The following is a 15,752-nucleotide window of genomic DNA, read 5'->3' as shown; positions in this document are numbered from 1 at the left end:
CACATTGCAGAAAATGGACCTCGCTAAGACAGAATATTAGCCAAGGAAAAAAAGGGCACAATGCCATTTGCAGCACCGTAGATGAGTCTACAGGTAATCACGTGACTTGTAGTAAGTCAGAAAGTGAAAGACACATATCCTAGGATATCACTCATAGGTGTTACCTAATAACGGATACCAGGGCAGATATTTCCATGGAGAAGGGCAATCACAGATTCATTAAACAAACTTATGGTTCACCAATGGAAAGGTGTGAGGATTGGATCATTATGATATTGGGGTTAAGAGATATATACAAACACAGGTGAAATATATAATCACCAAAGACCTACGGAATGCCAAGAGAAGACTACTCAACATTCTGTCATAACGTACATGGGAAAAGGGTCCCAGGAAGAACAGACATATGTATATGTTTAAAAGAACCAAATCTTGCACACCTACAACAAGCCAAACGTTGTAATCAAACTTGCTGTAATAAAAAATTAAAAATTAAATTGAAAACACGAACAAGAAGTAGTGAGACAAACTTGAGGGGCTTTTTCCTGGCACATTCCATTCTAAATTCCAATCTAGAACATGGCTTCCATTGAGGCTCTGTTGCCCTAGTAACCAGATTTGCTAAGGGAGAACTGCTGCCACCTTGTGGCCGTTTCACACAACAGCAGCTTTAATCCCAGCGCTAATGGTCAGTGGATATTCCAAATCATTGAGGCCTGTAAAAGACACCTGCCCTGAAAACAAATCCTGGGGTCATATATCGACCAAAAAGTTCAAAAGACGTCCATATTTCAAAACGACAGTTTCAAGAGGCATATTTCACGCACATTAGTGTTCTGCTTCTTCTGCTTTCTTTCTTTTTTGGTTAAAGAAAAACGGGAATGTAAAAAGGCAACCCTCAGAATGGGCGAAAACGTTCGCAAACGAATCAATGGACAAAGGTTTAATCTCCAATATATATAAACAGCTCACGCAGCTTAATATTAATTAAACAAACAACCCAATACAAAAATGGGCAGAAGATCTAAATAGACGTTTCTTCAAAGAAGTCACAGAGACGGCCAAGACGCACATGAAAAGCTGCTCAACACCACTAATTATTAGAGAAATGCAAAGCAAAACGACAATGAGGTATCACCTCACATCTGTTAGAATCGGCGTCATCAGAAAATCTACAAGCAACAAATTCTGGGGAGGGTGTGGACAAAAGGAACCCTCTTCCACTATTGGTGGGAAGGTAAATTGATACAGTCACTATGGAGAACAGTATGGAGTTTCCTTAAAGAAACTAGAAATAGAATTACCATAGGATCCAGCAATCCGACTTCTGGGCATATACCCAGAGAAAACCATAAATCAAAAACACACATTCACCACAATGTTCATTGCAGCACTATTTACAATAGCCAGGTAATGGAAGCAAACTAAATGCCCACAGACAGAAGAATGGATAAAGATGTGGTACATATATAAAATGGGATATGACTCAGCCATGAAAAGGAAGGAAACTATGTAATTTGTAGAGAAGTCGGTGGATCTAGAGACTGTCATACAGAATGAAGTAAGTCAGAATGAGCAAAACAAATATTCTGTCTTAATGCATGTATGTGGAACCTAGATATATGGTACAGATGAACAGGTTTGCAGGGCAGAAATAGAGAAACAGAGGTAGAGAACAAACGTATGGACACCAAGTCGGGGAAGCCATGGGGTGTTGGTGGTCAGATGAGTTGGGAGATAGGTATTGACCTGTATATATGTATATGAATAAAATAGATAACTAATAATAACATGCTGTATAGAAAAATAAATATAATTAAACTTCAAAATTTTAGGAATAAAATTTAAAAATAAAACCGAAAAAAGTTCTTCCCTTCACACAGATGTATTTATATGAATGAATTATTTCCATGCTTATATCAATAAATACATAAAAGATGAATAAATTCTAACTTGAACCAAAAAAGAAAAAAAAAACCTGAACCCAGCAGTAATACAGAGGAAAACCCTATCAGGGCACTTGCTCCAGCGGTAAACAATTCTGAAATTGGTCAGAGGTGGGGAATCATCTCCCATACAGCCAGCAGCCCTGCCCCCCCCCACGCAAGGAGCGTCCTCATTGCAAAGTTGGGGGACCGTGCCGAGGCCTCTGTGAGTAAACGTGAGCTGAGCCCCAGGCCAGCTGCTGCTGAACTGTTCCCACCCTTCCCAGGTAAAACACCTGAATATGTACAAGGGCTTGAAAGCCTAGAGGAAGGGCCGTGGAGCCACACCAGTGACAGCACGCAGGCCAACTTGGTGCCTGCAGGCCAGCCAGGATGGTCCTGGCCCCGGGCGCTCTTCTGGAAGCTTTCCATTTCCCTGGCTGAGATACCCCTCCTGTCCCGGCCCCCACTCCTTGTTTTCCTTCCTCACCTCAGCCCGGAGAGAAATTCCAGCAGAGGTTATGGGTGACACATCCTCTTCTTTACAGGTGGCAGCCTGGCAACTCCTGCAGAAAGTCCAGCAGAGCCCCACTCACACCGGGCCACCAACAAAGCCGTGGACCCTCACACCCTCCCACCAGCACAGCCCCGAGACTGCTGACGGGGCAGAGAATATGGAGTCAGGCACAGCTGCAGGGGCTATTGCTGCCTGGAGTGCTGTTTCTATTGACCTCAAGCCAGGCACACCTGGGGAGGGCTTGCCGGCAGGGTCAGGCTGCCCAGGTCAGCTAATCCTCAGCCCTCAGGGAATCACATTGCAGAAAATGGACCTCGCTAAGACAGAATATTAGCCAAGGAAAAAAAGGGCACAATGCCATTTGCAGCACCGTAGATGAGTCTACAGGTAATCACGTGACTTGTAGTAAGTCAGAAAGTGAAAGACACATATCGTAGGATATCACTTATAGGTGTTACCTAAAAACGGATACCAGGGCAGATATTTCCATGGAGAAGGGCAATCACAGATTCATTAAACAAACTTATGGTTCACCAATGGAAAGGTGTGAGGATTGGATCATTATGATATTGGGGTTAAGAGACATATACAAACACAGGTGAAATATATAATCACCAAAGACCTACGGAATGCCAAGAGAAGACTACTCAACATTCTGTCATAACTTACATGGGAAAAGGGTCCCAGGAAGAACAGACATATGTATATGTTTAAAAGAACCAAATCTTGCACACCTACAACAAGCCAAACGTTGTAATCAAACTTGCTGTAATAAAAAATTAAAAATTAAATTGAAAACACGAACAAGAAGTAGTGAGACAAACTTGAGGGGCTTTTTCCTGGCACATTCCATTCTAAATTCCAATCTAGAACATGGCTTCCATTGAGGCTCTGTTGCCCTAGTAACCAGATTTGCTAAGGGAGAACTGCTGCCACCTTGTGGCCGTTTCACACAACAGCAGCTTTAATCCCAGCGCTAATGGTCAGTGGATATTCCAAATCATTGAGGCCTGTAAAAGACACCTGCCCTTAAAACAAATCCTGGGGTCATATATCGACCAAAAAGTTCAAAAGACGTCCATATTTCAAAACGACAGTTTCAAGAGGCATATTTCACGCACATTAGTGTTCTGCTTCTTCTGCTTTCTTTCTTTTTTGGTTAAAGAAAAACGGGAATGTAAAAAGGCAACCCTCAGAATGGGCGAAAACGTTCGCAAACGAATCAATGGACAAAGGTTTAATCTCCAATATATATAAACAGCTCACGCAGCTTAATATTAATAAAACAAACAACCCAATACAAAAATGGGCAGAAGATCTAAATAGACGTTTCTTCAAAGAAGTCACAGAGACGGCCAAGACGCACATGAAAAGCTGCTCAACACCACTAATTATTAGAGAAATGCAAATCAAAACGACAATGAGGTATCACCTCACACCTGTTAGAATCGGCGTCATCAGAAAATCTACAAATAACAAATTCTGGGGAGGGTGTGGACAAAAGGAAGCCTCTTCCACTATTGGTGGGAAGGTAAATTGATACAGTCACTATGGAGAACAGTATGGAGTTTCCTTAAAGAAACTAGAAATAGAATTACCATAGAATCCAGCAATCCCACTTCTGGGCATATACCCAGAGAAAACCATAAATCAAAAACACACATTCACCACAATGTTCATTGCAGCACTATTTACAAAATAGCCAGGTAATGGAAGCAACCTAAATGCCCACAGACAGAAGAATGGATAAAGATGTGGTACATATATAAAATGGGATATGACTCAGCCATGAAAAGGAAGGAAACTATGTTATTTGTAGAGAAGTCGGTGGATCTAGAGACTGTCATACAGAATGAAGTAACTCAGAATGAGCAAAACAAATATTCTGTCTTAATGCATGTATGTGGAACCTAGATATATGGTACAGATGAACAGGTTTGCAGGGAAGAAATAGAGAAACAGAGGTAGAGAACAAACGTATGGACACCAAGTCGGGGAAGCCATGGGGTGTTGGTGGTCAGATGAGTTGGGAGATAGGTATTGACCTGTATATATGTATATGAATAAAATAGATAACTAATAATAACCTGCTGTATAGAAAAATAAATATAATTAAACTTCAAAATTTTTAGAAGTAAAATTTAAAAATAAAACAGAAAAAAGTTCTTCCCTTCACACAGATGTATTTCTATGAATGAATTATTTCCATGCTTATATCAATAAATACATAAAAGATGAATAAATTCTAACTTGAACCAAAAAAGAAAAAAAAAACCTGAACCCAGCAGTTATACAGAGGAAAACCCTATCAGGGCACTTGCTCCAGCGGTAAACAATTCTGAAATTGGTCAGAGGTGGGGAATCATCTCCCATACAGCCAGCAGCCCTGCCCCCCCCCACGCAAGGAGCATCCTCATTGCAAAGTTGGGGGACCGTGCCGAGGCCTCTGTGAGTAAACGTGAGCTGAGCCCCAGGCCAGCTGCTGCTGAACTGTTCCCACCCTTCCCAGGTAAAACACCTGAATATGTACAAGGGCTTGAAAGCCTAGAGGAAGGGCCGTGGAGCCACACCAGTGACAGCACGCAGGCCAACTTGGTGCCTGCAGGCCAGCCAGGATGGTCCTGGCCCCGGGCGCTCTTCTGGAAGCTTTCCATTTCCCTGGCTGAGATACCCCTCCTGTCCCGGCCCCCACTCCTTGTTTTCCTTCCTCACCTCAGCCCGGAGAGAAATTCCAGCGGAGGTTATGGGTGACACATCCTCTTCTTTACAGGTGGCAGCCTGGCAACTCCTGCAGAAAGTCCAGCAGAGCCCCACTCACACCGGGCCACCAACAAAGCCGTGGACCCTCACACCCTCCCACCAGCACAGCCCCGAGACTGCTGACGGGGCAGAGAATATGGAGTCAGGCACAGCTGCAGGGGCTATTGCTGTCTGGAGTGCTGTTTCTATTGACCTCAAGCCAGGCACACCTGGGGAGGGCTTGTCGGCAGGGTCAGGCTGCCCAGGTCAGCTAATCCTCAGCCCTCAGGGAATCACATTGCAGAAAATGGACCTCGCTAAGACAGAATATTAGCCAAGGAAAAAAAGGGCACAATGCCATTTGCAGCACCGTAGATGAGTCTACAGGTAATCACGTGACTTGTAGTAAGTCAGAAAGTGAAAGACACATATCCTAGGATATCACTCATAGGTGTTACCTAATAACGGATACCAGGGCAGATATTTCCATGGAGAAGGGCAATCACAGATTCATTAAACAAACTTATGGTTCACCAATGGAAAGGTGTGAGGATTGGATCATTATGATATTGGGGTTAAGAGATATATACAAACACAGGTGAAATATATAATCACCAAAGACCTACGGAATGCCAAGAGAAGACTACTCAACATTCTGTCATAACGTACATGGGAAAAGGGTCCCAGGAAGAACAGACATATGTATATGTTTAAAAGAACCAAATCTTGCACACCTACAACAAGCCAAACGTTGTAATCAAACTTGCTGTAATAAAAAATTAAAAATTAAATTGAAAACACGAACAAGAAGTAGTGAGACAAACTTGAGGGGCTTTTTCCTGGCACATTCCATTCTAAATTCCAATCTAGAACATGGCTTCCATTGAGGCTCTGTTGCCCTAGTAACCAGATTTGCTAAGGGAGAACTGCTGCCACCTTGTGGCCGTTTCACACAACAGCAGCTTTAATCCCAGCGCTAATGGTCAGTGGATATTCCAAATCATTGAGGCCTGTAAAAGACACCTGCCCTGAAAACAAATCCTGGGGTCATATATCGACCAAAAAGTTCAAAAGACGTCCATATTTCAAAACGACAGTTTCAAGAGGCATATTTCACGCACATTAGTGTTCTGCTTCTTCTGCTTTCTTTCTTTTTTGGTTAAAGAAAAACGGGAATGTAAAAAGGCAACCCTCAGAATGGGCGAAAACGTTCGCAAACGAATCAATGGACAAAGGTTTAATCTCCAATATATATAAACAGCTCACGCAGCTTAATATTAATTAAACAAACAACCCAATACAAAAATGGGCAGAAGATCTAAATAGACGTTTCTTCAAAGAAGTCACAGAGACGGCCAAGACGCACATGAAAAGCTGCTCAACACCACTAATTATTAGAGAAATGCAAATCAAAACGACAATGAGGTATCACCTCACATCTGTTAGAATCGGCGTCATCAGAAAATCTACAAGCAACAAATTCTGGGGAGGGTGTGGACAAAAGGAACCCTCTTCCACTATTGGTGGGAAGGTAAATTGATACAGTCACTATGGAGAACAGTATGGAGTTTCCTTAAAGAAACTAGAAATAGAATTACCATAGGATCCAGCAATCCGACTTCTGGGCATATACCCAGAGAAAACCATAAATCAAAAACACACATTCACCACAATGTTCATTGCAGCACTATTTACAATAGCCAGGTAATGGAAGCAAACTAAATGCCCACAGACAGAAGAATGGATAAAGATGTGGTACATATATTAAATGGGATATGACTCAGCCATGAAAAGGAAGGAAACTATGTTATTTGTAGAGAAGTCGGTGGATCTAGAGACTGTCATACAGAATGAAGTAAGTCAGAATGAGCAAAACAAATATTCTGTCTTAATGCATGTATGTGGAACCTAGATATATGGTACAGATGAACAGGTTTGCAGGGCAGAAATAGAGAAACAGAGGTAGAGAACAAACGTATGGACACCAAGTCGGGGAAGCCATGGGGTGTTGGTGGTCAGATGAGTTGGGAGATAGGTATTGACCTGTATGTATGTATATGAATAAAATAGATAACTAATAATAACATGCTGTATAGAAAAATAAATATAATTAAACTTCAAAACTTTAGGAATAAAATTTAAAAATAAAACCGAAAAAAGTTCTTCCCTTCACACAGATGTATTTATATGAATGAATTATTTCCATGCTTATATCAATAAATACATAAAAGATGAATAAATTCTAACTTGAACCAAAAAAGAAAAAAAAAACCTGAACCCAGCAGTTATACAGAGGAAAACCCTATCAGGGCACTTGCTCCAGCGGTAAACAATTCTGAAATTGGTCAGAGGTGGGGAATCATCTCCCATACAGCCAGCAGCCCTGCCCCCCCCCACGCAAGGAGCGTCCTCATTGCAAAGTTGGGGGACCGTGCCGAGGCCTCTGTGAGTAAACGTGAGCTGAGCCCCAGGCCAGCTGCTGCTGAACTGTTCCCACCCTTCCCAGGTAAAACACCTGAATATGTACAAGGGCTTGAAAGCCTAGAGGAAGGGCCGTGGAGCCACACCAGTGACAGCACGCAGGCCAACTTGGTGCCTGCAGGCCAGCCAGGATGGTCCTGGCCCCGGGCGCTCTTCTGGAAGCTTTCCATTTCCCTGGCTGAGATACCCCTCCTGTCCCGGCCCCCACTCCTTGTTTTCCTTCCTCACCTCAGCCCGGAGAGAAATTCCAGCGGAGGTTATGGGTGACACATCCTCTTCTTTACAGGTGGCAGCCTCGCAACTCCTGCAGAAAGTCCAGCAGAGCCCCACTCACACCGGGCCACCAACAAAGCCGTGGACCCTCACACCCTCCCACCAGCACAGCCCCGAGACTGCTGACGGGGCAGAGAATATGGAGTCAGGCACAGCTGCAGGGGCTATTGCTGCCTGGAGTGCTGTTTCTATTGACCTCAAGCCAGGCACACCTGGGGAGGGCTTGCCGGCAGGGTCAGGCTGCCCAGGTCAGCTAATCCTCAGCCCTCAGGGAATCACATTGCAGAAAATGGACCTCGCTAAGACAGAATATTAGCCAAGGAAAAAAAGGGCACAATGCCATTTGCAGCACCGTAGATGAGTCTACAGGTAATCACGTGACTTGTAGTAAGTCAGAAAGTGAAAGACACATATCCTAGGATATCACTCATAGGTGTTACCTAATAACGGATACCAGGGCAGATATTTCCATGGAGAAGGGCAATCACAGATTCATTAAACAAACTTATGGTTCACCAATGGAAAGGTGTGAGGATTGGATCATTATGATATTGGGGTTAAGAGATATATACAAACACAGGTGAAATATATAATCACCAAAGACCTACGGAATGCCAAGAGAAGACTACTCAACATTCTGTCATAACGTACATGGGAAAAGGGTCCCAGGAATAACAGACATATGTATATGTTTAAAAGAACCAAATCTTGCACACCTACAACAAGCCAAACGTTGTAATCAAACTTGCTGTAATAAAAAATTAAAAATTAAATTGAAAACACGAACAAGAAGTAGTGAGACAAACTTGAGGGGCTTTTTCCTGGCACATTCCATTCTAAATTCCAATCTAGAACATGGCTTCCATTGAGGCTCTGTTGCCCTAGTAACCAGATTTGCTAAGGGAGAACTGCTGCCACCTTGTGGCCGTTTCACACAACAGCAGCTTTAATCCCAGCGCTAATGGTCAGTGGATATTCCAAATCATTGAGGCCTGTAAAAGACACCTGCCCTGAAAACAAATCCTGGGGTCATATATCGACCAAAAAGTTCAAAAGACGTCCATATTTCAAAACGACAGTTTCAAGAGGCATATTTCACGCACATTAGTGTTCTGCTTCTTCTGCTTTCTTTCTTTTTTGGTTAAAGAAAAACGGGAATGTAAAAAGGCAACCCTCAGAATGGGCGAAAACGTTCGCAAACGAATCAATGGACAAAGGTTTAATCTCCAATATATATAAACAGCTCACGCAGCTTAATATTAATTAAACAAACAACCCAATACAAAAATGGGCAGAAGATCTAAATAGACGTTTCTTCAAAGAAGTCACAGAGACGGCCAAGACGCACATGAAAAGCTGCTCAACACCACTAATTATTAGAGAAATGCAAATCAAAACGACAATGAGGTATCACCTCACATCTGTTAGAATCGGCGTCATCAGAAAATCTACAAGCAACAAATTCTGGGGAGGGTGTGGACAAAAGGAACCCTCTTCCACTATTGGTGGGAAGGTAAATTGATACAGTCACTATGGAGAACAGTATGGAGTTTCCTTAAAGAAACTAGAAATAGAATTACCATAGGATCCAGCAATCCGACTTCTGGGCATATACCCAGAGAAAACCATAAATCAAAAACACACATTCACCACAATGTTCATTGCAGCACTATTTACAATAGCCAGGTAATGGAAGCAAACTAAATGCCCACAGACAGAAGAATGGATAAAGATGTGGTACATATATTAAATGGGATATGACTCACCCATGAAAAGGAAGGAAACTATGTTATTTGTAGAGAAGTCGGTGGATCTAGAGACTGTCATACAGAATGAAGTAAGTCAGAATGAGCAAAACAAATATTCTGTCTTAATGCATGTATGTGGAACCTAGATATATGGTACAGATGAACAGGTTTGCAGGGCAGAAATAGAGAAACAGAGGTAGAGAACAAACGTATGGACACCAAGTCGGGGAAGCCATGGGGTGTTGGTGGTCAGATGAGTTGGGAGATAGGTATTGACCTGTATGTATGTATATGAATAAAATAGATAACTAATAATAACATGCTGTATAGAAAAATAAATATAATTAAACTTCAAAACTTTAGGAATAAAATTTAAAAATAAAACCGAAAAAAGTTCTTCCCTTCACACAGATGTATTTATATGAATGAATTATTTCCATGCTTATATCAATAAATACATAAAAGATGAATAAATTCTAACTTGAACCAAAAAAGAAAAAAAAAACCTGAACCCAGCAGTTATACAGAGGAAAACCCTATCAGGGCACTTGCTCCAGCGGTAAACAATTCTGAAATTGGTCAGAGGTGGGGAATCATCTCCCATACAGCCAGCAGCCCTGCCCCCCCCCACGCAAGGAGCGTCCTCATTGCAAAGTTGGGGGACCGTGCCGAGGCCTCTGTGAGTAAACGTGAGCTGAGCCCCAGGCCAGCTGCTGCTGAACTGTTCCCACCCTTCCCAGGTAAAACACCTGAATATGTACAAGGGCTTGAAAGCCTAGAGGAAGGGCCGTGGAGCCACACCAGTGACAGCACGCAGGCCAACTTGGTGCCTGCAGGCCAGCCAGGATGGTCCTGGCCCCGGGCGCTCTTCTGGAAGCTTTCCATTTCCCTGGCTGAGATACCCCTCCTGTCCCGGCCCCCACTCCTTGTTTTCCTTCCTCACCTCAGCCCGGAGAGAAATTCCAGCGGAGGTTATGGGTGACACATCCTCTTCTTTACAGGTGGCAGCCTGGCAACTCCTGCAGAAAGTCCAGCAGAGCCCCACTCACACCGGGCCACCAACAAAGCCGTGGACCCTCACACCCTCCCACCAGCACAGCCCCGAGACTGCTGACGGGGCAGAGAATATGGAGTCAGGCACAGCTGCAGGGGCTATTGCTGTCTGGAGTGCTGTTTCTATTGACCTCAAGCCAGGCACACCTGGGGAGGGCTTGTCGGCAGGGTCAGGCTGCCCAGGTCAGCTAATCCTCAGCCCTCAGGGAATCACATTGCAGAAAATGGACCTCGCTAAGACAGAATATTAGCCAAGGAAAAAAAGGGCACAATGCCATTTGCAGCACCGTAGATGAGTCTACAGGTAATCACGTGACTTGTAGTAAGTCAGAAAGTGAAAGACACATATCCTAGGATATCACTCATAGGTGTTACCTAATAACGGATACCAGGGCAGATATTTCCATGGAGAAGGGCAATCACAGATTCATTAAACAAACTTATGGTTCACCAATGGAAAGGTGTGAGGATTGGATCATTATGATATTGGGGTTAAGAGATATATACAAACACAGGTGAAATATATAATCACCAAAGACCTACGGAATGCCAAGAGAAGACTACTCAACATTCTGTCATAACGTACATGGGAAAAGGGTCCCAGGAAGAACAGACATATGTATATGTTTAAAAGAACCAAATCTTGCACACCTACAACAAGCCAAACGTTGTAATCAAACTTGCTGTAATAAAAAATTAAAAATTAAATTGAAAACACGAACAAGAAGTAGTGAGACAAACTTGAGGGGCTTTTTCCTGGCACATTCCATTCTAAATTCCAATCTAGAACATGGCTTCCATTGAGGCTCTGTTGCCCTAGTAACCAGATTTGCTAAGGGAGAACTGCTGCCACCTTGTGGCCGTTTCACACAACAGCAGCTTTAATCCCAGCGCTAATGGTCAGTGGATATTCCAAATCATTGAGGCCTGTAAAAGACACCTGCCCTGAAAACAAATCCTGGGGTCATATATCGACCAAAAAGTTCAAAAGACGTCCATATTTCAAAACGACAGTTTCAAGAGGCATATTTCACGCACATTAGTGTTCTGCTTCTTCTGCTTTCTTTCTTTTTTGGTTAAAGAAAAACGGGAATGTAAAAAGGCAACCCTCAGAATGGGCGAAAACGTTCGCAAACGAATCAATGGACAAAGGTTTAATCTCCAATATATATAAACAGCTCACGCAGCTTAATATTAATTAAACAAACAACCCAATACAAAAATGGGCAGAAGATCTAAATAGACGTTTCTTCAAAGAAGTCACAGAGACGGCCAAGACGCACATGAAAAGCTGCTCAACACCACTAATTATTAGAGAAATGCAAATCAAAACGACAATGAGGTATCACCTCACATCTGTTAGAATCGGCGTCATCAGAAAATCTACAAGCAACAAATTCTGGGGAGGGTGTGGACAAAAGGAACCCTCTTCCACTATTGGTGGGAAGGTAAATTGATACAGTCACTATGGAGAACAGTATGGAGTTTCCTTAAAGAAACTAGAAATAGAATTACCATAGGATCCAGCAATCCGACTTCTGGGCATATACCCAGAGAAAACCATAAATCAAAAACACACATTCACCACAATGTTCATTGCAGCACTATTTACAATAGCCAGGTAATGGAAGCAAACTAAATGCCCACAGACAGAAGAATGGATAAAGATGTGGTACATATATTAAATGGGATATGACTCACCCATGAAAAGGAAGGAAACTATGTTATTTGTAGAGAAGTCGGTGGATCTAGAGACTGTCATACAGAATGAAGTAAGTCAGAATGAGCAAAACAAATATTCTGTCTTAATGCATGTATGTGGAACCTAGATATATGGTACAGATGAACAGGTTTGCAGGGCAGAAATAGAGAAACAGAGGTAGAGAACAAACGTATGGACACCAAGTCGGGGAAGCCATGGGGTGTTGGTGGTCAGATGAGTTGGGAGATAGGTATTGACCTGTATGTATGTATATGAATAAAATAGATAACTAATAATAACATGCTGTATAGAAAAATAAATATAATTAAACTTCAAAACTTTAGGAATAAAATTTAAAAATAAAACCGAAAAAAGTTCTTCCCTTCACACAGATGTATTTATATGAATGAATTATTTCCATGCTTATATCAATAAATACATAAAAGATGAATAAATTCTAACTTGAACCAAAAAAGAAAAAAAAAACCTGAACCCAGCAGTTATACAGAGGAAAACCCTATCAGGGCACTTGCTCCAGCGGTAAACAATTCTGAAATTGGTCAGAGGTGGGGAATCATCTCCCATACAGCCAGCAGCCCTGCCCCCCCCCACGCAAGGAGCGTCCTCATTGCAAAGTTGGGGGACCGTGCCGAGGCCTCTGTGAGTAAACGTGAGCTGAGCCCCAGGCCAGCTGCTGCTGAACTGTTCCCACCCTTCCCAGGTAAAACACCTGAATATGTACAAGGGCTTGAAAGCCTAGAGGAAGGGCCGTGGAGCCACACCAGTGACAGCACGCAGGCCAACTTGGTGCCTGCAGGCCAGCCAGGATGGTCCTGGCCCCGGGCGCTCTTCTGGAAGCTTTCCATTTCCCTGGCTGAGATACCCCTCCTGTCCCGGCCCCCACTCCTTGTTTTCCTTCCTCACCTCAGCCCGGAGAGAAATTCCAGCGGAGGTTATGGGTGACACATCCTCTTCTTTACAGGTGGCAGCCTGGCAACTCCTGCAGAAAGTCCAGCAGAGCCCCACTCACACCGGGCCACCAACAAAGCCGTGGACCCTCACACCCTCCCACCAGCACAGCCCCGAGACTGCTGACGGGGCAGAGAATATGGAGTCAGGCACAGCTGCAGGGGCTATTGCTGTCTGGAGTGCTGTTTCTATTGACCTCAAGCCAGGCACACCTGGGGAGGGCTTGCCGGCAGGGTCAGGCTGCCCAGGTCAGCTAATCCTCAGCCCTCAGGGAATCACATTGCAGAAAATGGACCTCGCTAAGACAGAATATTAGCCAAGGAAAAAAAGGGCACAATGCCATTTGCAGCACCGTAGATGAGTCTACAGGTAATCACGTGACTTGTAGTAAGTCAGAAAGTGAAAGACACATATCCTAGGATATCACTCATAGGTGTTACCTAATAACGGATACCAGGGCAGATATTTCCATGGAGAAGGGCAATCACAGATTCATTAAACAAACTTATGGTTCACCAATGGAAAGGTGTGAGGATTGGATCATTATGATATTGGGGTTAAGAGATATATACAAACACAGGTGAAATATATAATCACCAAAGACCTACGGAATGCCAAGAGAAGACTACTCAACATTCTGTCATAACGTACATGGGAAAAGGGTCCCAGGAAGAACAGACATATGTATATGTTTAAAAGAACCAAATCTTGCACACCTACAACAAGCCAAACGTTGTAATCAAACTTGCTGTAATAAAAAATTAAAAATTAAATTGAAAACACGAACAAGAAGTAGTGAGACAAACTTGAGGGGCTTTTTCCTGGCACATTCCATTCTAAATTCCAATCTAGAACATGGCTTCCATTGAGGCTCTGTTGCCCTAGTAACCAGATTTGCTAAGGGAGAACTGCTGCCACCTTGTGGCCGTTTCACACAACAGCAGCTTTAATCCCAGCGCTAATGGTCAGTGGATATTCCAAATCATTGAGGCCTGTAAAAGACACCTGCCCTGAAAACAAATCCTGGGGTCATATATCGACCAAAAAGTTCAAAAGACGTCCATATTTCAAAACGACAGTTTCAAGAGGCATATTTCACGCACATTAGTGTTCTGCTTCTTCTGCTTTCTTTCTTTTTTGGTTAAAGAAAAACGGGAATGGAAAAAGGCAACCCTCAGAATGGGCGAAAACGTTCGCAAACGAATCAATGGACAAAGGTTTAATCTCCAATATATATAAACAGCTCACGCAGCTTAATATTAATTAAACAAACAACCCAATACAAAAATGGGCAGAAGATCTAAATAGACGTTTCTTCAAAGAAGTCACAGAGACGGCCAAGACGCACATGAAAAGCTGCTCAACACCACTAATTATTAGAGAAATGCAAATCAAAACGACAATGAGGTATCACCTCACATCTGTTAGAATCGGCGTCATCAGAAAATCTACAAGCAACAAATTCTGGGGAGGGTGTGGACAAAAGGAACCCTCTTCCACTATTGGTGGGAAGGTAAATTGATACAGTCACTATGGAGAACAGTATGGAGTTTCCTTAAAGAAACTAGAAATAGAATTACCATAGGATCCAGCAATCCGACTTCTGGGCATATACCCAGAGAAAACCATAAATCAAAAACACACATTCACCACAATGTTCATTGCAGCACTATTTACAATAGCCAGGTAATGGAAGCAAACTAAATGCCCACAGACAGAAGAATGGATAAAGATGTGGTACATATATTAAATGGGATATGACTCACCCATGAAAAGGAAGGAAACTATGTTATTTGTAGAGAAGTCGGTGGATCTAGAGACTGTCATACAGAATGAAGTAAGTCAGAATGAGCAAAACAAATATTCTGTCTTAATGCATGTATGTGGAACCTAGATATATGGTACAGATGAACAGGTTTGCAGGGCAGAAATAGAGAAACAGAGGTAGAGAACAAACGTATGGACACCAAGTCGGGGAAGCCATGGGGTGTTGGTGGTCAGATGAGTTGGGAGATAGGTATTGACCTGTATGTATGTATATGAATAAAATAGATAACTAATAATAACATGCTGTATAGAAAAATAAATATAATTAAACTTCAAAATTTTAGGAATAAAATTTAAAAATAAAACCGAAAAAAGTTCTTCCCTTCACACAGATGTATTTATATGAATGAATTATTTCCATGCTTATATCAATAAATACATAAAAGATGAATAAATTCTAACTTGAACCAAAAAAGAAAAAAAAAACCTGAACCCAGCAGTTATACAGAGGAAAACCCTATCAGGGCACTTGCTCCAGCGGTAAACAATTCTGAAATTGGTCAGAGGTGGGGAATCAT

Source organism: Mesoplodon densirostris, chromosome 10 (genome assembly GCF_025265405.1).
Source record: "Mesoplodon densirostris isolate mMesDen1 chromosome 10, mMesDen1 primary haplotype, whole genome shotgun sequence".
NCBI classification, from domain to species: domain Eukaryota; kingdom Metazoa; phylum Chordata; class Mammalia; order Artiodactyla; family Ziphiidae; genus Mesoplodon; species Mesoplodon densirostris.
This window is presented reverse-complemented; position numbering follows the sequence as displayed.